Source organism: Pagrus pagrus, assembly GCF_965226575.1.
Source record: "Pagrus pagrus genome assembly, chromosome: 1".
Classification (NCBI taxonomy): Eukaryota; Metazoa; Chordata; class Actinopteri; order Spariformes; family Sparidae; genus Pagrus; species Pagrus pagrus.
This window is the reverse complement of record NC_140185.1, coordinates 33,816,352-33,841,412: the sequence shown is the minus strand read 5'-3', so window position 1 is coordinate 33,841,412 and position 25,061 is coordinate 33,816,352. Positions and strand designations below refer to the sequence as shown.

The 25,061-nt window shown below is 41.5% G+C and overlaps 1 long non-coding RNA gene across 3 annotated transcripts; it reads right to left on the bottom strand.

Moving 5' to 3' along the window:
• Positions 1 to 89: 89 nt before the first annotated feature.
• Positions 90 to 23,985, bottom strand: LOC311271213. Of its 3 annotated transcripts, XR_014624373.1 has the most exons (4): positions 23,896 to 23,985; positions 15,378 to 15,506; positions 2,940 to 3,097; positions 90 to 2,836 (listed from the first exon to the last, which is right to left on the bottom strand). It is a non-coding gene; the product is annotated as an uncharacterized lncRNA (long non-coding RNA). The 3 variants fall into 3 exon arrangements; XR_014624372.1 differs by having other exon boundaries at positions 90 to 3,097; XR_014624374.1 differs by lacking the exon at positions 23,896 to 23,985 and adding an exon at positions 23,718 to 23,805 and having other exon boundaries at positions 90 to 3,097.
• Between the last annotated feature and the right edge of the window lie 1,076 nt (positions 23,986 to 25,061).

The following is a 25,061-nucleotide window of genomic DNA, read 5'->3' as shown; positions in this document are numbered from 1 at the left end:
ACAGACGGGAAATAAAACCAAACAAATGAAATGTGTATTTAAATACAATGTTTAAACATCTTAATTCATCAGCAGATAAAAATAAAATGGTTAATACAAACAAATGAAACAAAACATTGGACTTTTCCCTCTAGTACCATGTATATCATTAATATTTTTTTCACCACGAGTACCACTTGGTACTGAATCTCTCTGTTGCCCCAAAATGACTCTCTGCTGCCTGCTGGATGGACGTGGTGCACCCTGTACAGATAAATGCATAAACACTCCTTGTACCCAAACAAAGGCATCAAGCAGGCATTTCATTAGACCATTGTGTAATATGGCAGGCCGCTGCTGTGAATGTATTTATTAGTTTGCGATACATGCCTTTTCCTGTTGTTCCCGGGGCAGTGGATAATGCTGGTTTTGTTCGCGGCCCAGTGTGAACGGCGCCTCGGCTGCCAGCTGTCAGGGCTGATACCGTCTCATTTGGATTCCCAGCCTGCTTGCTGAATGGCTAATTAGATTTGCCATTTTCAATCCACTGATTGCTATACATGGTAGGACAAAGGAGCTGACAGCATGTAGCATTCAAGTCCAACTGTAACAATTAATAACTATGGTAATTAACATGTGTGTTGGGCACCATTGATTATGACATTACCTGCAGGACGGATGGCCCGGTCCCTGCCATTTCATTAAGGAGCACAGATATAGACTGTTATTAATAAACTGCTCTCTGCAGCTGAGGGGGGCTTATTAATTACACAAACTAGCGGGTGCATAGGGTAATCAAGTTAAAGCGGTTTCGTTCACAATAATTGATCTAATTTTTACTGACCACTCTTGTTGGATCGTGTCACACGCCCCCGTGTGAAGAGAAATCACCTCATTAACAAAAGTTTAATCCTAATCATAGTTCTTGGTCTGCCCGGCTTTAAGGTCATATCTGAATGTCAGAACCATTTGAAATTGATTGGTGGTAAATTGAATCAATGTCATGTTTAGAGAAAACAATAACAACTAATGGATGGGGCGAGCAGGCCCAACGCAAATAGGTTTATTGGGAGATGTGCACGTGCATGTGTGTTTGTGTGCGCAGAGAGAGGTCGAGCTTGGTCTGACACTTTCATAATTCATTATGTCTATAGTAAGAGAAATGTCAGGATCTGGGTAATTAGCAGCAGCTGCAGGGACCTGTTGGTTGGAGGAGGGTGGAGGGGGGGCTGCTTACTGGAGAATAGACAGAGATGGAGCAGAAACAACGACAGTGAGACTAACTGAACTCTGGCAATGAACCGAGAACTTACAGTTTTACTTTTGTGTTTTACAGTTTGTTTTTAAAAAAATGGCACAAACAGTGCTTGATGTCCAAGTAGCTTAAATGCAGAGGACAATGTATTTAATTCTGTGTTTCATAATACATAAAGGCAAATATTATGTATACAGAAGCTCAACTCAAATGTTGGCAATGGACGTTTGTGCAAAAGTTGAAACTTTAGGTTTGATATTTAAACTTTAAAGCTGCTGTAAGTGATATATATTAGCTCTCTATTCCAACAGTAATCACTTTAATAGAGTGATGGTCAGTAACACGTCTCTCCTGCCCCTGCTCATACAGCAAAAGAGAAAAGACATTTTCTGATATCCCTGCCAACTTTATCCAATCAGGACAGAGAACTCCATAAAGAGGCGGTCCTGTCTGCTTGTGAACGCAGGGTAAACACAGGCGTAACAGACAGGAACTTAGCTAACACGATGACACTGACAACACTTACAGGAGCTTTTTTCACTCAGTTTTCAATTTTTATGTCCTGGTTTGGTTTAGGCACAAAAAACACTTGGTTAGAGTTAGGAAAAGATCATGTTTCAGCTGAGGCTCGCTGTCTCGAACTGTGGTCCCTTGCTTAGCAGCAGTCTCGCCAAGAGGCCCCCTTTCCTCCATGAAAGTTAGCTCATATACATGTAGTCTGAACGTGATATGACATGTATTCTGGTTTGCAGAAGCGTAAAATGCCAAGATTTTACTCTGGTGACTGGGCAGAAATATTCCCTAACAGCTGAGTAATAATAGGAACCAGATTACAAAAAAAAAACCCACTAAATCTATGAAACAAGTGTCAGAGCCATGCATGTGACATTTGTCTAATTGTTTTTGACCCAACTCAAGTAGCAGACATTTGACATTTGGCACCAGTTGCGGTCGACTTGGCCACAACACAACCCAGAAGTCCCTTTCTTTTAATTGGCTTTTCTGTTTCAGGTGACGGGCGAGCTGCCAGCAGAAACAAATCCTCTTGATCCTTACAAAGCTGCAAAACATGAAGGGAAATGGCCGGTCTCAGTTTTTTCTGATGGGGCCTACGGTGCAGTTTATAATAAAAAAATCTGCATCTCCAAACCCCCCACAACACGTCGCCTCTACCTCTCTGCACATCAACAAATACACATCAGATTTTCTATTTCCCCTCCACCTGGCAAAACAGCAGCCACTTTCATCATCCGGTGCGTGTGAAATTTCACACTCATTTTTCACAACACATCTTTTAATATGCACTGCTCCCCTTTTCCCTTCCTCTCCCCTCCCGCATATGAAATCCTTCCATTCTTGGCTGCCAACAACAAAAGATGCAGCCAATCATCTCCAAGCGATGGCAGTTACAATTTTCTGTGAACAATTTGCTCCCTTAAGAGGAAAATTGCTTTCAATATAAGCTCCCTTTGAAAGACAACAACAATAAAAAGATACAACTGTAATGCCGTTGCCTCTGTCAGCACTTGGCTGGGACAGCTTCAGTAGGAACGTATGACTGGGGGATGAGGTGCTTACAAGTCAGCCTTGTAATATCAGCATCTGTGTGAGACAGTCCTGGCAAATGAATCCCACTTTGAACATAACAGCTTGGCATCACATGAAAATTACTGCCATGAGCAGGAGTTGTCAGATATGCTCTTGCCATTGTGATGGTGAATTGTCATTTATTATATGTTGTGCCTGGCTCTGTCAGCTCCTGTTGACTGTGTGTATTGATTTGCAGGAGCAGAGGGGTACAGAGGTCACTTTGATCAACACTCTGCAACACACGGGAATCACACCGAGCTGACATTCCATTACCTGAGACAAAAGGGACACAAAACAAAGAATATGTTAAGGAACGCTGGACTTCAATACGGCAATATGACTATAATTAACAGAGAAATGGATGGCTCATGTTGAAATGGCTAGAGGCCGTATGCTCCCGGAGGCTATTGTGCACCGGAGACAAGTGCACTGTCTCCTCGATATTACATGCTTGATCTTTTGACTCTACCACTCTCCGTGCGGCCTTTGTTGTATTTCCTGAGCTTCTTCAAATCAAATATGGTCCTTTCAGGTGCTTTAAAATCACCTGGCAGACCGAGCAAGGCAGTGATTGCACCCATATGGGTACAGACAAAAAAAACAAACTGTTTTCATTTACTTGTATTTCACTTTGAGCAATACCTTAAAAAAAGATTTCTACTGTCTGTCAGATGGAAATCTTTGGTTTTTACCAATGGTAAGTATGATGTGTGAGGTGAAGGACAAATGGAGGGAAAAGTCCAGTACAGATATCAAAAAAAGTTAGATGGTTAATTATATGTGTCATAAACTAAAGCTTAGGAATATCGAGCCTTCTTTGCTGTTTCGAGCTTTCTTCTCTGTGTACTTTAATAAAAACCCATAAAATCAGTTTTTATACATTTCCGTACAGATTTTTGGACGGAAATCCGTGGTTGGTGTGGACGAGCTTTAAATGTTATGTCGTGATTTCAGTGTGATTGTAGCTGTAACACTGCACTTTCCACTGTCCTTGGTTTGACTTTGTCCAAGTTTAAAATGCATTTCTCCAATACGCAGAAAAGACAAAACAGCATTATTTTTTACTTATTAATCAAAATTATGATCAAATTTAATACATACACAAAATAAAATGAATATTCCACAAAAGAACTGAGATATATCCTTTACTGGCATACTAGTTTATATTATGTGCATCTTGCACAGATAACATCCCTCACAGAGTAAACCATTGTTCTTTTACTTGCTCTAGAGATGTTCAGGCGTCTGCACATTAATAACATGTGTGTCCTTAATAAAACCATTCAAAACCCATCGTACTATTAAGAAAATTGCATCTTTGTTAATCTGAAATCCTAATAAAAAGGCCATCTTGAGGCACGGGCTACTGATCTGACAGCAGCAATATGCTTTTATTTATTAGCAAGCTGTTGGCAATAATTAGGCGCACGACCGTGTGCGTAGGTGTTTACTTTGACTGCATAGTTGCAGGTGAAACGCGTGTCTCAGTGCTGTGCTTTGAGCGAGAGCCTGGTTGACTGGCGTTATTGCGTGGGCCAGCCCTGCTGCTGTCTGTCGTGCCTGTCAAAGTCATGAGAGGATCACTTTATCATCGTTTGTCTGCCGTGTCTGACGCTATTGAGTAGGAGGGAGCCCTTAGGGAAATGGGGGGCTGGCTGCTGTATTTGCTGTATGCTCCGTTTTTTACTTAGTTGCTAGCTTGGCTTTATCAGGATTGTTGTTCCAGCCTGTCAAATTGCTTGGTAAGGTTTGTTATACGGCTCCAAAAACCAGCAGGCTGGCCTCATGTGGTATTATTCAGTATGACGGCTTGTCAAGGCCTCAGTGGCACTTAAACAAAGCTGCTCTGTGAGGCCTGGCTGCATTTACACACCATCACAGAGATCAAAGATATGATCAGAGAGCATTTATTGGTCAGAGACTGTGCATATTATTGGATTTTGCACACATACTACAGACACAGTAACTTTATATTCTGTCTGGATGATTCGGCAATTACTTCCAAATATTGGGAGAGCAGATGTTTTAAAAATTGATGTATAACATGACGAGTCTACGGATATGCTAATGGCTGTGGAGGGAGTCCTTTGGCACTGTAGCGCTGTGAGCTAAATGCTAATGCCAGCATGCTAACATGTACACATTTATGAGGCTAACGTGTGTACTAGCATATAATAGGTGCGTTCGTAAAACCAATCCAACTCTTGGCAGTAAAATAAGAGCATGGCTGTTCAAAGAAGTTGAGTGTGCTCTTTCCGTATCAATTAACAAACGAGTCATTTGTAGCTCAAGTTGAAATCAACAAAGTTACCCAGTAAAGCCATATTTACCCCAAAGCTTTACCTTTTCATCCGTAGTACATGCCTACTAAATGGCTATCAGTCAGTAGTTGTTCAGACATTTCACTCAAAACTACAAACACTAACCTAGGGCTGGGCAATACATATGATATCATTATCGTGATACAAGACTATATAAGGCTGCATAACAGTAAGGTGATCTAATTTTCTGAACTTACCAGACTGTTCTACTTGTTCTAATAGTTGCTTTTACCCACTTAGTCATTAAAGCCACATTACTGATGATTGTTTACCAGAAATCTCATGTGTTAGTATTTTGTGAAAGTACCGACACACATTCCTAAAAAAACTGTTGCAAGATCAAAGTGAGGCCTATTCAGTCAAAAGTATTGTGATATTTGATTTTGTCCCTCAGTCCAGTTTATGACGTGGCTTTGAGAAAATTTCGAAACAATGAGGTAATTATCATCTATTGCAATATGGCCTAAAAATATCCTGATATTATTTTAAGGCCATACCACCCAGCACCACGTTAACCTCATTGAGACACCATAAGAAAAGTCAAGTGGTCACCAAAGTCTGTAGGAAACATTTTCTGTGAACCATGAACATCTGTACAAAATTTGATGCCAATCCTCTTTGTACAGGTTGAGATATTCAGTCTGAACCAAGGTGGCCAACTGGTAGCATGGCTAAAAATACTCAAGTCTGTAATAATAGTTCCCTCTTCCTCAATCACCATATTTGAAAATATCTGCAGTCTCAACAGAAAGACCCAGCAGTGACTCAGTCGCCCAGAGAGAGAAGCTCAGTGCATACGGTACTAGCAGATGGACAAACAGCCTTGAATCCATCTCAGCTTCTAAAACTCAATAACAAGGCCAGAGCCAGTCTCTCCCCATCACCAGCAGATGATATTAGCGGCGCCCACCATATGAAAACATGACACAACATTGGGAGCTCATTAGCGCAACATGATGATTGCCGAGAAGCAAATTACATGGGCTTTGAGCCTGAGCACAGGAAATCACACTATTATTCCAACGCATTACACTCAAGTGAAACTGATGTAGCTTCCTGTGAAACTGAATAGTCATGCTGCGGCCCAGTGGAATGAGGTTAATGAGTTCTGACTGGTATTAACATTAACGGACCATGTCGGCTGAAACGGGCCGGTTTGCATGACTCAGGCAAACTTCAGCCTGTTTATGAAAGATTATCACGAGTGACTCGGTGGGTATTATGTACTAAATAGGCCGTGTGTTAGATGGACGATATGGATGATTCAGTGTCAGTTAACACATGTGCCACTGCCAGGAACCCAACATGCCAGCTGGCTCTGCGGATACTTTGTAATCATTCATCTACAAGTTTGAAACAAGTGCAGTATTTTCTAATGAACAGCAAGGAAAATAAGTTCTTCTCTAATGCAAGGAGAAGGCAGACTGTCAACAAAAAGATACCAAGCTGAATCACTGGACAGTATCTAGTATAAAGGGAATTAGCATTAGCATAAAAAAAAGGCCTCCGTGTGGGTCATAGCAGGGCAAGTGTGCACCTAATATGATAAAGCTCAGTGATACAGCGTCCTCTTAAGGGTGCAGCAGTTATCATCAGAAGTTTGAGTGGAGAAGCGTCTGCGAACATCCATCCTGGCAGAGACACCGCATGTATTACACACTGCTCCGGGGCAATCCACAATGCAAAATTGATTAATATTTGCTTTCAAAATGACACGGCTTGATGCATGGGGGCTCTCCACATGTAAATGAACACTTTAAAGGAGATGAATAGCCTCAGCTGAGGATTGTAAAGTTCAAGCAGCAGATTTGCATATTTATATTACAAGTTACTGATAATAAGCAGGGCAGGAGGAAGTAAATGCAATCCGTTTGTCAATGTACAATTCCTGCATTACAAAACTAGGTCTTATTAGCTTCTGTGAACTGATATGTTCAATTACTTGCCACGAGAGCTGTGCTGAAGATGTATTGTACTGCGTTTTGACTTTATAATACAATTTAGATAAAGACAGAGAGACAATTGATGATTCATTTAGGATGCCACAGCAGACACGGCGAGAGAAAATTAATCTCATCTCAGCAACATTATGTTATTTCTCACAAAAGGTGTCTAAAAAAAAAAAGTATGAATTGAATTTCACAATATACTAATATCTAAAACAAATCATGATGGTGCTTTAGCTTATTTCTTTGCTGTAGCTTAGATTTTGCCCTCATGCAAAATCATTACAGCAGCCCAACCTGACCGGCTATGACTGTATTTATGTTAAAAGGCTTTTCCCTGCAGTCATCACTTTCTTTTGGAGTGCCACAGCGCGCCTTCAGCATGGATTTCCTGTTCCTGAAGAGACATACAAAGACTGGACACCACTAGAAAGACAAGCTGCCATTATGTTCTGTGAGGTGAAAAAAATAGGGAGGTTCTGGTGTCCAGTAGTGTCCAGGATGATGTCACTTTCTCCCTTCAGCAAAGCATTATACCAGTGTTTCCAGTGCTCTGTTGTCTCTGCTGGTGCTTCGTTGCACTTTGTGAGAGTGTTGCTACAGGCTGCAGCCAACAACATCACTGACTATCGGCTGGGTTGGCTCAGATTCAGACAAAGTTATATAATTCATGTTCATCTCAATGAATAGGCTTAATACAAAACCTACTAGATTATAACCATCAGAGTAACAGTCATAGTACTGTACAACTAGTGCAACAAAATCATAAAATCCAAATCATCCATTTAGTTGTAATTGTAATTGTGCTGTGACATTAAAGTGAGGAAAAACAAATCCTACTTGTTCATTTAAAAACAAAAATAACCAACACATCCCCATGCCTAGAAAGTAGAAGAAAACTACTTGGTTAGGTTTAGGCAAAAAATATGTGGTTAGGTTAAGGTAAAACAAATTTCTTGGGAAGGTTGATGCACTAAAACTTCTTGGTAAGGTTTAGGCAGTAAAACTACTTGGTTAGGTTTGGGCACTAAAACTACTTGATTAGGTGAGGGTTAGGAGTTTGGGGGGTTAGGGTTGGTTTTTTAGCTATGCTTGTGGCCATTGGTCTAGCTGTTACTTGGACTGAAATGAAATTTTGCTCAGACATTCTTGGTCCTCAGAGGAAGAATCCAACTAAACATCACCACGAGGTTGTTCGTTTTGTTTTTCAGTGAAATATCATTTTAAACAACTTTTCATTGGACTGTCATTCTCTTAACTCCATCTACCAAATGTGTTGGTTTCATCAAGCTTCAAGCCTCACAAAGGTGCTAGCGTGGCAGAAGACTCTTGTAAATGGCACGAATAGCTGCTAGGAGGATTTTCTCACTCATCAACCACCACTGAAGTGCCATTAGGCAAAGCACTGAGCCCCAGTGGTTCCAGTTAATGTGCTCAATTGATATAAAATGTTAGGCATCTAGAGTCCTCATCTTCATAACAAGTTATCAGCTAACTTTTATGCTCTAATAGGAATTCAAAAACCTGTTAGTGACTCAGAGCTCAGTGGTCCTTCGTGCAGATATAAAGTACTATAATAGCTGCTATCAGATACCAGATAGACTTCAATAGCTGGTGTGATATGAGGGATAGGAGAGAACATATGTTGCATGAAGCCACTGGATGAGAAAGATGATACTGCCAAAACAAAACACAATATATGAGTAATCTAATATGTGCCATATGTTGACCATACATATAGGACCTCCTCTCTTTGCCGAAGTGAAAAATGAAATCAAATATCACAAACGAGAAGAGCCCATTAAATTAAGATGATAGAGCCTAACCCTAGTGTAACACACACCATCCTTTGAATGGGACATTTTTGTGTTTGGCTGACACTCAATAGCTCAAGTTGTTTTTTTCCCCCCCCTCTCTTTTTCATCAGGTGAATTGCCTCTGCTGAGCTCCTTAACAAGTCATTATAGTGCGGTGCTTGTAGAGGTCCGAGCCAGGACTCCAGGTGTTAAAACGCACTTGGCCGTGTTAGCCGGCCAGACCAGCAGGAGAGTCAGCCAGCCAGACTGCTCCTCCCTCACCTCCTCCACCTCTACACACTGTTAGAGGGCAACTGCCTCAGAGAGAGACACATTCAAACACATGCACAAAACAATGCACAGTTCATTTACTATTTGATAATGTACCATCAGGCGAGGACATTGATTTATCACATTAATTCCCTCTCTACTAACAAATTAATGTGAAATCTAAACTAGCTCCGTAGAAAAGTATGTGTAATAATACAAGAGCACAAACACAACTATGAGTTCTTAAGTGGGAGGCCTCCACTTACTGAGAGGGCTTATTATAATATTAAAGGTGCACTATGTAGTTTTGGAGAAGACATTTTAATTTAATAACATTTAAGAACTTCATTGACAGATTTTTTTATGCCTAAATAAACAAACTTTCTTCCTTTTTTATGACTGAATAAACAAACTAAAGGACAACACAATTTCATGCCGTTTTACTTGTTTATATTTGGCGGACCCTGCCACCTTTCTAGCTGTTCTGGGGACCTTATTTTCCTTTTGAATTTCTTCTTTTAAAACTACATAGTGCCCCTTTAAACATGTTCCCGACTAAACCGCTCCGCAGACATTTAGTCAAGTGCTCCACTGTGCAGCCCACACACTCTCTCAGCATCTAATAAGAATGTTAGTTTTGCTAATTAATTGGACATAAAAACTGTAACGGGAGACAGATGCAGATTTAATTTAATTTGGCCGAATTGCTGCGACTATTGGAGGAATGAAACATTGTTGTTACATTTATGAAGCTGATGTTGAGGACAGGCTAGCTGTACAGACCTTCTGCTGTGGCCTGAGCCATAAATCTCCATCATCTTAACAAGAAGAGACAGCAACCAATTTGTGAGATTTATGTTTTTATTCCCTCTCAAATATGAATGAAGAACGGACATATCTGTGAAGCAACGATGATAACGCTAAATCTAATCAGAGTGGAAAATGAATTTTAACGGGCTTGTCGTTACAATTTAATTCTCATAAGGAGCTACCCTTCTGTCACGTTAATTCAATTCCCGATCACGATGATCTCCGTGGAAACTTCTGAACCATAAAGACGGTCTTTGAGGGCAAGCGTCGCATGTTTGAGAGGGAGAGATATGTCCTGTAATTGAATAATAAACTATGTCTAAATTGCATTATAGACATCCAGGGTAATTGAATTAAGGGAAAAATGCAAGTGAACCACATAATAATAACACATAAAGAAATGGATTGAGAACAGTGTGCCGCTCATTGATGGGACAGGAGGGGTCTGTGCTGCAGTTCCCTGAATGTGCCACTTTGAGCTCGCCTTGTCTACAATAGAGGTTTCATAGCCAGGCCGAATGAGTATGGACAAGCTCCCTCACACATGCATGCAAACATAACCCACACTAGAAGTAAAAAAAACAGAAAAATTGAGTGTCAACTTCAGGTTCTGCATGTGAAAGTTCCTTCACAGCCTCCGATTCCAGTTTAAGCTAATATTATCACAGCACAATCTGTAATAAATGTATTCTTGTGAATCAGAAAATGCTGAAATACTTGAAAGACCTCATTATCTAAATACATCTCTAATGACGAGGAAAAGACAGAGGAAGTGTTGTTTCCAGAAGACAAGAAAAACCACAAAACCATAAAACAATGTTAATGTATTGAGGTGGAAGAAAATGTGAGGTGTCCAATCCAATCATTACACTTGGGAAGCTCATATAAATGTGGTGGAAATAAATCAATGAGGGAATGCACCAACTTAGATTTCAGCGGAGCTATTAATTTACTCGAGTCGAGCAAAGTAAAGTGTGAGGGTATTTTCACACCTACTGCAGGAGAGGTGGAAATGTTGCCATGCAGCCTTCAGAGCTAACAGTGCTAGCATGGATCTGCTGTATCAACTTCATGGATATGAGGATATTGGATTCTAGTGTTGGAGAAACAGTTCACCCTAAAGTCAAAAGTAAACATTTTCCCTCTTACCTGACTTGTCCAGTTTTGGAGATATCATTGAGATGTCTACCTTCTCTTTAATATAATGGAACTAGATGGCACTGGTATATAAAGTGTCAAAAAAAGACTTGTTGTGAGCAGTAACATGTAGGAACTATTTTCTTTCTACTGAACTACTCCAACCATATCACCGCACAGGAGGAAGCGTGCAGCTACTAATGGCATGTCAGCACGGGACATACACATTAATGGTGTCCTCCTCGGCTGAGCTTTGTCGTTAGCTCGCTTACTTAGCTTAGTTAGCTAGCCACTCGTCCTTGAGTAGATGCACACTTCTGCGCAGTAATACAGTTGGTGGGTATAGTTTGGTAGAAAGAAAGTAGTTCCCAACATAACTTTTTTACAGTCTGTATTATCATGAGTAACCAGGTCATGATTTCTAGAAAAAGACATTTGTGTCATGTTTTTCAAATGTATTTTCCATTTTTAAGAACCTCAAGCCATTTAGGTCACATTATATTTGAGAGAAGGTAGACATCTCTACGTCCAGTATCTCAAAACTCAGCAACTCACACCAAAACAATCCAGATGGATAAATAGCACTACAGGTAAGAGGCAAAATATGTAGTTTTGATTTAGTAGTTTTGTCTCTTTTTATATTTAAAAGCTAAGAATGTTATATTTCTGAAATTATCCTGATGAAAGCATCTTATACATGCACCAACTCACTACTTACCTACACACACAGGTATCGTTTACAACCACGTGCACCTTCACCCCCTTCACCACGGACACACCATTTTTCCCACTGGAGGAATTAAGCGCGACGAACCGAAAAAGTGAATACCTCAGCTCGGCTCACCCGGCATGCCTTGTCGTGCATGGCGTAATCTGATAATATCAATCATAATTGTGTTAGATGTAATCCATCTGACTTTCAGTTTGTCGGGGTCAGGGTAGGAAGCAAGGCCCCACTTGCCATCAATTATCAGACATAAGAGAGTGGTGGATGGAGCTCTCCTCTATAAATAATATGGTGGGGCCACGGCGCTGCCGATCGATGCTGTACAGTTCCACTGTCATGGCTTTAATGGCAGCTGGCTTTCTTGGCTGTGCGGATCAATAGCGTGTCTCCTCAGGGCTCAGTCTGGGTCCAGGTCACGCCTGGTGACGGGGACGTAAATGACACCTCTGTTGTGATTGGAAAAATGCAAGCCTTTTGGGTTATTTAGTCCCACTTCTGGGTGCTCGGCCGTTTTCCCAGCGCCTGCAAGAAACACCTGTTGAGATGAGTGGGATCATCTCTGATTATCTGCTTCTAGTTTTAACACCAGAACATTCAGAAACAAGGCACTTTTTAATCCTTTCAAAATAAAATCCAGTTTTATGTGCATTTGTGTTCCACTAACAAAGAGCACCTTCAGCCACTGATGAATTGAATTATCTTTTACTCTTTCTATTTGACTGACGGGGGCAGGCAAACACCACAGGTACTGAGTAAAGTACAGTACAAGGTCACAAGAAAGAAATGCTGCATATTTATCTATATTTCTTCAGACACAAACCCTCACCACAGATTTTTTATTCCCTGTGTTCCCAGGGTGTGTAAACAAGGAGTGAGCCCTTTAAATTCCAAACAGGCTGGTTTGAAGTGATGTCTAATTGAAAAACATGAAGAGGCACAGCTGCTCAGTCTGAATGTCAATGGAAGCAAGAATGACAGACAGCACAGCAGGCAACCAGGCCAAGATTGCTTGGCCAAGACTTACGAGACACATAAACAAACACACACAAACCGAGTTAACATGGAGACACAGACACAAAGCCAAAGTAGGTGGTATCAACTGCGGGGGGAAAAAAAGGGAGCAACAGACAAATAAAACCAAGAAGATGGGGGAGATGGGCCAAAGTGTTCTGTCTTCAAAGGAAAAACCAGGAGAGAGGTTAAAAAACCTGACCCTTGAAAGCGAGATGTTTATCATAAGGACATAATGTTGGTTGCGTGTAAAATCCTGAAACGATTAATCAATTTCCGCTGCACACACACAGACTTCTGAAGTGTTTCTCCTTGAAAGAAAAACAGGAATATATCATCAGCATGAGGCTAAAATATGATATTTAGCAGGAGGAAAACATGTTCTCAAATGTCAGTGTCACATGTAAAATGCTGCAACAACATCGGCAGGGTGGACAGATAGACAGGAGATAGGAGTGTCACAGAAAGGCCACGGAGCTGACACAAATCTGCGTCCTTGTCCGCTTTTATGGGGGAAGTGGCCTCACTGTAAGAGATAAACTGCAGTGTAATTAACAGTGATATGGGTCAGTGGGCACCCAAGGCCTCTTTTGCCAACTTTGCCTTTGTGCTGTTCAACTAATCTTCCAAAATACGGACATTTTCTGTTTCATTTTGGCAAAAACAAAACAAAACAAAAAAAACACCCTGGTGTGAATGAATCAACCTGTGGAGAATCACTCAGGGTGGGGAGGAGTGTGTCTGACTTTGATGTTAACACCACTTTTCTCTGTTCAAGTGTCCCACATGCCTTTTGTTCTCCAGCAGTTAAAATGCTTTGACAAAATAGTATTATAGAGCTGCTTCACACTCACTACAGCTCCCGGATCAGTTTCATTACAGAGGAGTTGCACTGTTGAAGACAGGACAGAGTCATCAGATGCTTAAAGTTCAGCTTGTACTCTGTCGATGGTTCATGTTGTGTAGGCGTGACGTGTGGTAAGACTTCCTTCGACTGATTGCTTTTTCAGTGATATAATACTTGGAACAAAATACAAGGTTGACACTGTTCACAGTCGGCGGCCTGCATCAAAGAGAAACATGCTGTAAATAGCTCTCAGGGCCTTGGCCACACTAGAAGCAAGACTCAGGTACAATTTCCCGGCTCAGGTACAATTCTAATGCACGCTTTTCCAAAAGCTTATTTCACTGAGAACATGAAGAAACTTGTGTAAAGTTTAAATCAGTGCTCCAGAGCCTGTGTTCATTGTCCGTAGACCTCTTTCCCAGAGAAGTAATTGAGTGTGGAGGGTCGCTGATCATGGAAGAGAGTGTGTTTCTGCTCTGTTGCTGCCATCGGCCACTCAGGGCCCGCGCTGCCCCTGGAACTAATGGAGCTTCCTCTGGGCCGCTTTTCCCCTCAGATGGGCACAGCTGGGGGAGATCCGCCACCCAGAGCTGGGGTTACACCCCCCCTCCGCACCCAGCTGCCACCTCCTCCCCCCTGCTCCTGCCTCCTAGTCCTGCTGAGCCACTGCTGGGCCTGAGCCTCCAGTCTGCTGCACAGCGCTCACTCTTAACAGGAGGGGAGGTGAGTGTGGGAGTTCCAGACGTGGGTGGACCACCGTGATGAGCACTCGTATCTGCCCTCAGAGAAGGGCGGATGCATTGCCTTGCCCGCTCCTACATAGCGGGTCCCCCCACAGAGGCCAAGAGACAGGCATGCTTAAATAACACGGCCATCTAACGAGGGCAATGAAGCCAGCTATTTGTGCTGGACCAGGGGGTGGTCGGCCTTTTGATACGCCTCTGTGGAGCAGCCCTATGGGCTCGCTCAGCCCTCCACCTCTCTGACATTTTACATGGCCTCGGAGAGAAGGCCGGGAACAAGGACCTATGTCATAAAACGTTACAACAGTGCTGTGAAGCAGACGCACAGGACTGTTTGATGTTTTCACCCTGCATTCTTTGTCAACCAAATAAACATTTCCATTTCACTCTGTACTGGGACTTATTTTACTTTAGACCTCACCAACCTCTAAAATTTGTGGTCTGTTATAAGAAAATTATACTTAAAAAAATGCAAATAATATTCACATACAACTGCTTTAAACCCGTCACACAACTAAAGGGCAAAGTTAGTTTATCAAACATCTGCAGCGACCATCTTTCTCTACCACTACCACGAAGGACTCCCCTCCCACTCGGTGTGTGACGGATGGTGCGTGTGTGTGAGCGGGTTATAAAAAAGTGTACTTCCACACCGTGGAACTTGTAAAACATAGCGAGGGCTACACCCTCTGCAGCCACACAGCAGGATCCAATTAGGACTCTTATCTACTAATTATGTCCCTTACACATCTGCATTCCAGAATTTAAAAAAAGCCTGCTGTCCTCTCTCTGTAACAAGCTCTCGAATTAATGAGATTGCTCTGTAATTGAACCTCTTCATGGGTCCCTTGGCAGGGAAAATACGCTAACTTAAATTTGTATTAACAGAGCATCAATCATAGCTGATCAAACGATAAACAGTGCTGATGATCACAGGGCTTGCACCTTTATGGAAATGTGCTGTCCACCTTGGAGCAGAAGCTTCTGCAGTGAGGAGGACAGAGGTGATGAGGGGGGGAGAGGATCACCGTTCCGGGGTGGGCCACTGTGGGGCGCTGTGCTCCAGATCACAAACTGTAATCAGACAAGAGCTCACATGAATACACAAACACATCCAGTATGTACATGTTTTTGTGTGGTGGTGGTGACACACACACTCACACAAACAAGCTCATATAGCTATGGTGATAAGTTGAGCCAGTTTTCTTTGGATATGGTGCTTCCAGACTGAGCCTGAATACATCTGATTGTTATCTGACAGCATACTACACACACTAATGGTGTTGTTTCTTTCTTTTATTGCCTTAATATTATGAGACTGCATGTAAAACATAAAAAGTTGCTTTGTGCCGGGGGAATAATATAAGACAAGGACTTTTTTGTACACTGTGGATCAATTTCTTCTTCTTTTTATTTTTCAGTAATTCTGCTTAACTTCACACTGCAACTTAAATATCTCTCATGTCCTTATATTAGGATATAATGATTACATTTAAAAAACAAACAACTACTTTATAGCCTATCTATGCCCGATGAAGTTGTATTTAGCACTAAGGTTCACATGCTAACACACGTTTGTGCATGAATTTGAACTCCAGTTAAACAAAGTCTCGAACAAAGTGTCAGTATGACGAAAAACAGTAGAGTTCATTCAGTTTCCATGAACATTTATTCCGTGAATGTAGATTAAATCAAACAGGTCTTATGTAACTTGACCTCCATGTGCCATGCAGATAGGACTGTACTGTCCACATGTAAACTAGATACAACAACATGAGGTCGCATTAGACTTTGAATATTCCAGTCAATACTCAAGTGACAACAAATATAAAAATTATTTGTTATAACTTATATGGAAAAGTCTGTTATCGTCCATAGATTTACAGATATATTTTTACACATATATACTATTGACTGTTTCCACATTGACTTTAAATGAGTGAAACAGCAGAACAAGTTTTAAAGGAGAAAGATCTCCATTGACCGATTTTTTTTTATGCCTAAACTCTTTGTTTTCATAACTGAATGAACAAACAAGGAAAACACCATTTCATACTGTTTTACTTTGTTTACATTTGGCGGACCCTGCCACCTTTCTAGCTTCAAACAGTGTTCTGGGGACTTTATTTTCTTCTGAGAACAGCTTGTTTATTCAGTTATGGAAAAAAATACATATTTCTGAGTTTGTATTATTACCTCATTATTATTGCCAATAAAAATTTAATTTCTTGATTTCTGTGTCATTCTAACCATAAAACTATTGTGACGCTTACAAAGACGCTGTTGCTTTCCCAGGCAAACTGGCAATTTCAAGATTTTTTTTTTTTGAGTACACCTTCATGCACTCAAGTGTTCTCACAGTTTAACACGTGCTTGAGACTTAAGAGAGGGAGACATGCTTACAGAGCGGAGGTTAGCACAGGTATGTAGAGTGGAGTCCCGGCTGTTAGCGCTGGATTAACACCATGACAAGAAGATGCAACAAATTCATCACTTTGCACGAAATTTAACAGTACAATTTCCTTAAAACACTGCAAGTATATTGTTACTTTGCTTTGTTTTTAAGTGGAAAATTGTTAATATGCAGTACACAACATGTTTGTTTTTTTGTGCTTCCTTCTAATTTGAAAAGCGGCGTTTGTTGTAATTTTATAACTGCTGCGGTCTTCCTGGCAATTAATAATTGTTAATAGATGTGATCCCTGACCTGGACCTTGTGTCACCGATAGTCGACCGTGTCTCACATTATGCCTGGACAAGGAGGACAACGACTCTGGAGGTGAATGGAGGGGGCGGAGGCTTTCTGGCGAGGCTGAGCTCACTTTATTAGAATTGATTCCCGTTTTTATGTATTTTGTCACAGCTAATGCTATCGATCAGAGCCTCCGCCAGCCATGCCCCCTTTAAAACTTACACAAATTCTGTTTTTGTGTGTGCCATTTAGCCTCAAAAGTGCCTGACGTGCTTTTAGAGGCATTAATCATCCTTGGAAGAGGATTGTGCTCCTCTTGCAAACAGAGCATGGAGGAAGTTTAACGAAGGCTTTGATGGACGACGTCTGCTTTGGTTATTTTAGAAATGGTGTGAAGATTTAAATTATGAGCTTTCCAAAGGAAAGTTGTGCAATTCATTTCAGACTGCCATACAAAACATTGATCAAAACATTAGGATTTCTTACTTTGTGACTTCTGTAAAATATCAGTTTAATTGTCTCGTCATCTGTGGTTATTTTGGCACACAGGCGGCTAAGATACTGAGCTTACTCCGAGAAAAAGAAGAAGGAATGAAAGGAAAGCATTTAAGATCCCTGGCTAGCATTGGTGTCAGCTCTCCTCTCCTCCCCTTGGCCGAGCATGTTGACAGTGCAGCGCGGTTCACATGTCCCCTCCATCTCAAACAGGATCCCCACTGAGGAGAAGAATAGCTATTAGCATGCTAAAGGTAGCACTAATGCGAGACCATCTTTGAACCCCCTCTGAACCAATCTGCCCATTACTAGCCTTGGTAATAGGCAGATTGGGCTCAGTGTTTGTGCAGGATAATCGAGCATGTGGGGTTTAGTGAGCAGAGTTTGGAGGCTAACTTGTGTTAAACTGAGGGTCAGAGAGTCAGTCAGCAGGAGGTGAACTGAAGCTTCACATGTAGCCATATTAAGGGCACTTATTTACTAAAAGAAGGACATATTTACTGCTAACGTTTAGACAACATGCATTGATTTTAAATCCATGTCATGATGTTTATGAGCTTAAAGACACATTATGATGTTGAGAAAGTGATACATTTTCTGAGATGTCAAATTTGATACATTTAAAAGTATGGCTACGTTTGAAAATTGCGCTTTTGTGTCACAAGTGGATTGTTGTCTAAACCTTCAGTGTCCACATTGAAAGATTAAAGGGCAACTCCACCAATTTCCCACATTAAAGTATGTTTAAAGGCATTGGGGAGCACTACTGCATGTGTGAAAAAGTAGAATAAAGCTGCTTGTTGCTCCAGAGAAAGCTGCACGTAACCTGATAAATCGCCTCCAGTGATGTCACTCAGTGGTTCAGATGCATTGTGGGTAATGTAGGCACCAGATTTTGAAAAGGAAGAAGAATACGTGGGGGAAAAAAGGCATTATCTGTGGTTCTGCTGTATCGATTTTGATCATTTGGGTTTTTAAACTGTCCACAATGAGTCCAACAGTGTTACAAACTTTGCCCTTACATTACCCACAATGCAACTTAGCCAATGAGTCAGTGGAGGCAATTCAACAGATCGCATGCAGTGTCCTCTGGAACCACAACAGGCTGTATATTACTTTTTTCAGAAAATTAGGAGTTACCCTTTAAAGGTAAATAGTTATTCCTCATGTTCTTGTTTAGTTTAATGGATGATGTAGGAGATGAAGATGAAGAAGTGAGGCGTTGTGTTGAAAGGATGAATAGTTATACGATGTATTTGGTCTGAGCTAGGGCTGAGAGAGTAGTAGTTTTACATAGTATGAAGAATTATTTTCATTGTTGATGAATCTGTTGGTCATTTCATCAACTTATTGATTAATAAAAAGCCCTTCTAGTTACATCATGGGTTATGGTGCTCTGTCATAATCTGTGTCCTCTTGTGCACACAGAGCAGCAACCAACCCAGTATCAACCTGCAGAGGCGAGGAGATAAAAACAAACTCTCTGTACACAGAAAGTACTGACAGCCGCTGATTCAGAGTACAGACAAACACCGACTGATGAAAGTTTTGATGTGTCAGCAGCTGCTGAACTTGTTGCAGCTTCAAATATTCTCCATCATATGGATCATATTGTTATATTATCCTGCTCCATTGTTTCAGATTTAACTAAAATAATTTATAATACATCTGTGAGTTGTTCATTCTAAATATTAATGCATAAGTGCATGTAAGTGATTATGTGCATGCACATATCTAGGGAAACCTCACTCTGAAAATTGACCCCATGCACATGGTTAAATGTACGTTAAACAAGATAATTGTGAAAAAAAGGGCCTTACACAACAACATGATCCTTACATTCTGGATAAACTCTACTCCCTGTGACGGAAAACGTTATTTCAGAGTGAAAATAAGCCCAAAACTGAGTAAAAAAAAAAGCAAAAAAGATGGGTTTTCAGATTCATGTGCTTTGGAGTTGACATGGTCTGAGTGTCCCGTGTGACATCAGAGCTGCGGATCAGACTGTGTGTGCTGAGACGGGCTTGAGCGTTCCTCATCAGCTTATGGTAATGTTGTGAACAGTGTGACTGCTCCAATAGAAAGCCAGCTGACAGCCAGTGACATGGCCTGCCCGTCACCTGACACCTGCCAATAGAGGGGGAGGGCCACACACACACACACACACACACACACACACACACACACACACACACACACACACACACTAACACATATATAAACACACGCACACATACACACACCTGATAATCATTGAATTATACACAGCGCGCCTCTTTCACTAACCTCTCCTCTCCCGGGACCCAGCTGTTCATGAAATACCTCCCAGTAAGACAGTGGGGATGGAGGATGGAGGAGAGGGGCAGCTGGGGGAGGCTGGAGGGAGGGGTGGAGAGGAGGAGGAGGAGGAGGTGGAGAAAAGGCATAGAAGAAGAAGAAAAAAAAAAAAACCTCACGCCTCACTGGCTCCCAATACCATGCACATTTTTAAGAGAGCCAAAGTGAAAAGATACAATTTCACTCAATGAGGCGGGCTGCAAAGGCAGGCACAAAGGAGACAAGATAGTGCAATCTAGAGGTCACTGACACTGCCTCTGCTGTAATTACTACACTTCCTTTAATACTTCTGCAATGCAACTGCTCTCCCACCCCCAACACACACACACACACACACACACACCTCTCACAGACGAACATGAGCATATACGAGAACAAGTGTTCACTGTTACAGCTGTATTGTGTGAGCTCTCTGAGGATTTTATTGTGCTGATCTTGTTGATATTAGATGACAAAGAGCAGGTTTGTGACCCCTTCACCCCAAACCTCTGGATCATGCTAGGAAACATTTCTTATCATCATTTCTCACTCCGCTGACTGCCAATAGGGGAATAAGATACATCATAATACCGGCTCTTTGGATTCTGGCGGCATTAAACCCTGAGGTCACAGTGTTGATCAAGAGTATCACAGCTGAAATAGGTAAACTGAACCTGAACACACACTAACACAAATGGACATAAAAGCTATTGCAGACCTATGGGTTTGGTCTGGTCTCCACTGGCACTTTAAAGTCTATTATTTGGCCTTATTCTGTGTTTGTTCAAAGTATAGGTCTACTGAAACTTTCCCGTAAAGTACAGGGTTACAAGCCAGATTATCATGGAACAGTTTTCAATTGCGATGCAGGCTCAGATTAGCAATTTTCAAACAGGAAAGTAATGGTAAAATCCAAAGGGATTCATTCTGTTCGTACAAAACTTGACACTTTATCATTTTTCAAATCAAAGTTGTGTCCCACAAGAGGAATTCAAGGAGGCGAGCGCGAATGAATCACATGAAAAAGGCAGCGTATTTGTCTTAGGTTAAGTTTTGATGTGTGTGCTTGTGTTGCTGTTTTAAAGGATTGCGAGCTGGGTGAAGGAAAAGGCTGCAGTCAACAAAAGGCATTATATAGCGTGCCCAGCCAACCACTTAAGATATCTTTGAAGATGAATCAATCACTATATTATAGTGAAAGTCCACAAGGTGCCTGGCTCATGATCGAACACTGCGTCTGCACTTCATAGCAGCCTACAGGGCATTGATGCTCTGATTGATCGCGGAATGGAAGTGACTGGAAAGAAGAAAAGGATTACGCTTGTCAAACGCAGTCAATACGCCAGGCCGGTGGTCAAATGTTTGCAGTAAATCTCAAATAGTGTCTGCAAAGCTAAAAAGGAAAAACAGGCCAAAAAAGAAAAAAAGAAAAAAAGAAATTCATTTGCTCAGAGGACCATCCTCTTGCATCCCCACTCAAACTGACAGGCCTGCAAATATGCGCTGGGATGAGTAGCCTAAGGCTTTAGGAGATTAGCAATGCTTTAAACATCAAAACAGGCCTTTCTATTATCTCAAGAGGGACCTGCCATCTAAAACTGAACAGATTCAGCTCAGACCAAAGAATATACGGCTTCATACACAATCGATGTGCATTATTGTTTCACTTCTGCAAGATGGTGATTTCAAACTTTTTTTCTTTTCCTGGTTCTCTGTCTTACACCACGGGTTCATTGCCCGTCTCTTGACAGTGCTGGTATTAAGTGCTGCCTCATTTGAAGAAATTATACGCACAAGTCAAAGCATCAAATCCCTGCCTTGGCATGAGGATATTGCAAACAGGTAACAATGATATCTACGCATCAACCGAAGCTCAGCAGGGCTGCTGTTGGGCTTAGTGTATTCAATGCACCAATCGCCCGAGTGTTATTTACAGAGGGTTTTTCTTTTATGGAAAAATCAAGACGTGATTGATTCAGGTTAATGTGACTGCAAGCCAGCACCAAGCAGTATTCAGTGCTCAGGTTAACAGAAAACACTAACTTCCATAAAGTGCTATGGAGATAAATCACTGTTATCCTGACAGCGGTGACAGCAGTTTAAGCAGCGGCAATCATCAGAAGCACCTCGGGAGCCCCTGCGCTGCATTTTGCAAAATGTCATGGGGGGTTGATGGAAGGGGAGGAGACGGGTGGGCTGGCAGAGAGACTGGGGCTTGGAGGGGAAAGGGGGGGCACTGGGAGAGATGGTCATATCAACCACCCATCAGTGTGCAGGTGCTCTACATAAACATCCCAGAGCAGTAAGCAAATTCTGTTGACGAATAAAGGTAATAAAACAGAGAGGGGTTGGAGGGGCGACCGCTCCCCGGTGTATTCCCCCTCGCACTACGCGCTCACTCACTCAACCAGCTCACCCGAGTGAGATTATGGTGTTTGCTTTTATCTGTCAGAGATCAATATTTCAAACGTCCGATAAAAGAGGAAATTGAACTGGGAATAGACTGAAGTGCTGTAAAAGTACAAAGCACAATTATCAAAAAGCACTTAAACTGCCTAATAGGATACACATATTAAAAATGCTCAAATGGATGTCTCACAGCCATAATGAGAGCCGATTCTGGTCTCCCGTCCACACCAGCCACACCGCCGTCTTTTGATCACAACACAGTGCCCTTCTGGACACAATCACAGTGGTCAATGCACTCTGGGTAGTATATGGACCCCTGGAGGCTGCGCTCACTGTGTTTTAACATGCCGCTATTAGGTGTGAACAACTCTTCCGGCCTTTATGGGAAGTGCATTACGGATTTAAACTTTGAGCGAGAGTGCTAACAGTGAGGATACAAGGACATGTGAGAGGCCCTTAGAAACAAACGAGGTGAGTCCATAAGCCTCTTTTGTTAGAGGAAGGTCACTCCACTGCCAACAACTTTACTTTATGTCATACTCACAATGCAGAAATTTGACTGTTATGTTTCTAAGCAGCAGAACAATATAACTCAATGGGCAGAGCATGGCACTAGCACATTACCATGACTTCAGTTGAATTCTTCCTGTGACAACCTTGGCCAAAAATAAACACGCTCATACTACATCCAATCTTTCCCTCTATCTAGCTCCTAACCCTAAGAGTGGTTCATAGCACACTTCTATTGTATATTGTTGGAGTTGTGAGAATGTAATATTTGGGGATTTAGATTCAAAACAATTCAAAAAATGACTTGTCAAAAAACACGTCAGAATAGTTTTTCTGTCTTGTCCTGGATTTTTATCCACAATAATTCTATCCTAGGGCCTTCCAAATCAGTTACAAACCAACCAACCAACCAACAAACAAAACAACAAACAAACCAACAAACAAATCAACCAACAGTCCTCTGTTACAAGTTACTTCTACTGTTTCCACCAGATAACTACTCAAATACTCATTGATATTTCTCTTTTACAGGCTTTACAGGTAAAATCAGTCACTGTAATAATCTCTCTTAATGTCCACAGAAATGACAATAAAGCATTTTAACACTCTTGAAGGGACTCCCGTCATGAAATAAACCTTTACACCCAAATAACTTTGAGGACGTAGCATGGCATTAACACAGGCTGTAGCATTAGCAAGCTAGCAACGCTTAGCATGTCAGCATTTCACTACACACACACACACACAAAAGCGCTTTAGCCTACTAAACACTGGTACATGGCTAAATTACTTTACTTTAAAACACTCTTTAAGTTCGCCATGCTCTACACAGTTTATTACCAGACATAACCTCAGATATTCACCTCCGCTTATTCATCTCCGTGACGTTAGCTTACACCGGAAGTTAGCCCGCCCGCCATATTAACCACGGGAAGCGATACGGTCAAACTCCATATTCCTGCACGTTAGAGTTAAAAACTCAGGCTTAACTCGAGTTTTATACTGTTATCTGTTACTCAGGCTTGTTTATGGTCAGCTTACCTGTTGAAAAATGGGGCTACAGTTCAGCTCGGAGGCTCAGGTTCACGTACTGACGCTCTTACTCTACTGATGCTAGCCTAGCACAGTGCGCACCCACAGCGCCCTCTGCCGACAGCACTGTGCATTACAGGAATACATCCACACACCTCATAGTGACAGGAAATTAGTACTTTAGGCAAGTGACTGAACATTTATCTTGTGTTTTAGACTTTAGCTTTTACTTAAAAAAAATTGGGGGCCGATATTTTTACATATATTTAAACACAAGGTAATTAAGTAATACATAGAAGACATAGAGGACGTCAGTAATATATCTAAAGCTATCTGTTGAAAATTGTTTTAAAGCTCTGACAACACTACAGTCCACTTTTGGTTAGGGTTTAGGGAAAGATCGTTGTTTGTGTTAAAAATGAGCAGTTAAGGTTGAGGAAACATTGTGGTTTTGGACAAAACTGAGAACTTCTCAATGGTTGGGGAACGATCCTTGTCGGGTGGTTTGAAAACAAGAAACAAACAGCAGTTTCCCATATTAAAGTCAGAAGTTTGATCACCCCTTTTGTCCACCTTTGACAACCCTGTTTTTGGGGCACTTGCTCGAATGACCAATTTTGTCGTTTTCCTTTAGAGAGGCTCATGAATGCACACGTTTTATGACACTGTTGCTAAGGCTAACTTGCTCTGCTCAGACTCCATGAAGAGAAGCCAAACTGCTGAATTTCGACCCAAATAACTGTCAAAGTCTGAAAAAAAGAGAGTTATATACTCGCCGGAGGAGCCAATGCCAATTCCAAATTCATAAGCCATCTCACGACAGCAAAAGGAAGTAATCTGTAAAAACAAATATCTCAAATGTACTGTTGTCAGTATGTCCCAGACAGATTTGATGTGTTGATGTGTAATAAATAAGCCACTTACAAGTGTGGTTAGCATCTGGGCTTGTGCATGAGGGCCTGTGAGTTATAGCTAATAAATGAGCCAGTAGTGGGTCTCAAGTCTAGACCTGAATTCCTGCAGACTTTCTTTTTCTATTGCCTTTCAAATCATATTACTGTGTCATGATAAAGCTTCCACAAATGTCAGTTCTCTGTCCTGCTTTCCTGACCTTGTGGGGAAAAAAAAAAACTCTGTGGCATTTGGAAATTATCAGGAAAAACAAAGAGGCAACA